The following is a 2,500-nucleotide window of genomic DNA, read 5'->3' on the forward strand; positions in this document are numbered from 1 at the left end:
TCGACAAAATCTAATTTTAAGATGTTATATAAGGTCCATTTATTTACTTTATTTTACTCTTTTTCAATTTTATTTCTATTTAATTATAATAGAAGCAAGTGTTTTTTTTTCTTATTACGTAGTAGCCTAGACCTTTGATCGTGCACATAGTATTTTTCCTAATACACAGAGAATGTTGAGAAATGCATAGGCAAGAGGTGCGAGCGTAGTGACAAAATTGGCGCGCAAAAAACACACACAAAAAACGCAACTATTGTAATAAATATCAACACTATAAAGAATAGTGATCTTAGTCCACTAGTTTGTGTTTTTGTTTTACTTCTCTTCAAAGATGCATATTCTAATATAAGATAGAAAGAAAGTGCGTCATAAAACATTATCTGAGCAAAAAGAACCCTTGCCTTGCGAGCAGATTCGAAACACACGCAACATGCCACATATCTAAACTGAATAATGCTAAAGGTTCCGCTATGCTAATTACTCACGTTTCTTCGGGGTTTAGTTTACTCATTTACACATTTATTAGTCTACCATGTCGTAGTTTATTATAGCTTTAAGAATTTAAAAGAAAATCGTATTCGGAAAGCCACGTGTAGATACCACCTGGTTGATTGTTATTGTTTCAAATAGCAGTAACTTCCAAGCTTATTTTAATTTTCCGCGTTTACTCCCATGACTGAACTATTCATTTACATCAATTTTAGGCTAATGTGATAGTTTTCATACCAGGCCACCATAATCGTCATATTTCATTCCTATTTATTCACATTTGCATTTGCATTTGAGAACCTGGTAATAACAATCACTCGCAGTTGGTTGGAACACTAGCAATAGCTATATAAAAATGTACAGTCGTGTCTAGAAACAGAATTCATTGTGGCAAATAAAAAAATGCATTAATAACATTTGGTTTATTTATGATAATCATTGTCATTCATACCTTTTCTAGAATTGTGTTAAGTCTTCCCCATTTCACTTTACTCTTTTGGCTGTAATATCGATAAACTGCAATTAAAAACTACACGCTGGTAATATTCACATTTGTCTTTTTATAACCTCTGAGCTCATTGTAAGGCTTTTACCTGATTTAGTCTCTTTTCTGAAGTCCGGAGCCCGTCTGTTTCACAACCACACGCATTTGACAATTCCTCCTCTCGATACCCAAGCTTCTTGACCCTCCGACCCAAAGTTACTTCTATATGTCTTGTGCAAGTTCAATTAAGACAACACAGTTCACCGCGGGCTTTGGGTGGGTTGTGATAATATAGTGAGGTTGGCACTGTCATGGGTATTGGCAAATCTCGTGATTATCACATCAGGCTTCCAAGTGGCCGTATACTGTGGCGCAATCGACGCTTCTTGCGCCCTACACAGCTTATGATTGGACACTCAACTGATTTGGAAGAGCAGCTGTCAGATGATACACCTGGATCTTCCTCCCCATCTGTGCCTGTTGAACCTCGACGTTCAGAACGCATCAAATCTAAGTCCGTTCAAGACTCCCGCTAGTGAACGTAATGGGGGGAGGGAGATGTGGGTTGTCATAATATTGTGATCCCGCCATATACGGGAAATGATGAGACAATTATGATATGTACCGTAAAGATAGAAGATAATTATAGTTATATTACTTATATATCTGCCTATGTGGTGGATATTGTTACACATTTTGTAGAGTACGAAGATTATTTTGTTTTATAATGCTGAAGTAGCATTCGCCAGAACGCGTGAGACCGGACATTGAAAGAACTACCATTTTATTTTTGTCACTGATAGTCAGACGTACTGAATGGTAGCACTCCGGCAGAAGCATGCGTAGGGAAACTATGAACAACATTCCTACTTGAACACGATACAGTGAGTATACAAGACACTTTGCAGATATTTTTTTCCTTAAAACAACAACAACAAAAAACCCGCATTTCTATGAAATGGGACAAATAAACTCCACAACCAAGTAAATTATAGCGCCATTGCTTTTGGAGAACCTCCGTCGAACTCTAGATTTTGGTTCGGCAAATCCATGTTAATAGCTACTACATTAAAGACGCCATTTAAGATGAATACTTCTCGCGAAATGAATTGTATCTTTTGTACTTAAGACAACTAAATCACTAACATATATACACTTTAGCGGAATAAATGGTGCTTACTCCCTGTCGCTCACTTATTCAACCTCTCTCTTTCTTCTCTCTCTCTCTCTCTCTCTCTCTCTCTCTCTCTCTCTCTCTCTCTCTCTCTCTCTCTCTCTCTCTCTCTCTCTCTCTCTCTCTCTCTCTCTCTCTCGTCTTCGTGCTCAGTCTCTGTATTCTCTTCCCTTCTCTTTCACCCACACAAATACACTCATTGCAAATGACTCTCTCTTCATTTAAAAATGATGCCACGGGACTTGTTTGCCCGGCAAGACACGGACTAAAGAGACAGTGTTGTAATGGTGTTAACGTTAAAATGCTTTGGATACCATCTCATATCAACTTCAAACTTCGTACTGTGGCCAGTA

General features: G+C 37.8%; 1 protein-coding gene across 1 annotated transcript in view; it reads left to right on the plus strand.

Annotated features, from left to right (window-relative positions):
* LOC119597915 (carbohydrate sulfotransferase 14-like) overlaps positions 1–1,175 on the plus strand; it is an 8,097-nt gene extending 6,922 nt beyond the window's left edge. The window contains exon 5 of the mRNA XM_037947582.1: positions 1–1,175. This exon is cut by the window's left edge and continues 366 nt beyond it. The gene's annotated coding sequence lies outside the window, so the exon portion shown is untranslated.
* Positions 1,176–2,500: the final 1,325 nt, after the last annotated feature.

Source organism: Penaeus monodon, chromosome 40 (assembly GCF_015228065.2).
Source record: "Penaeus monodon isolate SGIC_2016 chromosome 40, NSTDA_Pmon_1, whole genome shotgun sequence".
Lineage (NCBI taxonomy): Eukaryota > Metazoa > Arthropoda > Malacostraca > Decapoda > Penaeidae > Penaeus > Penaeus monodon.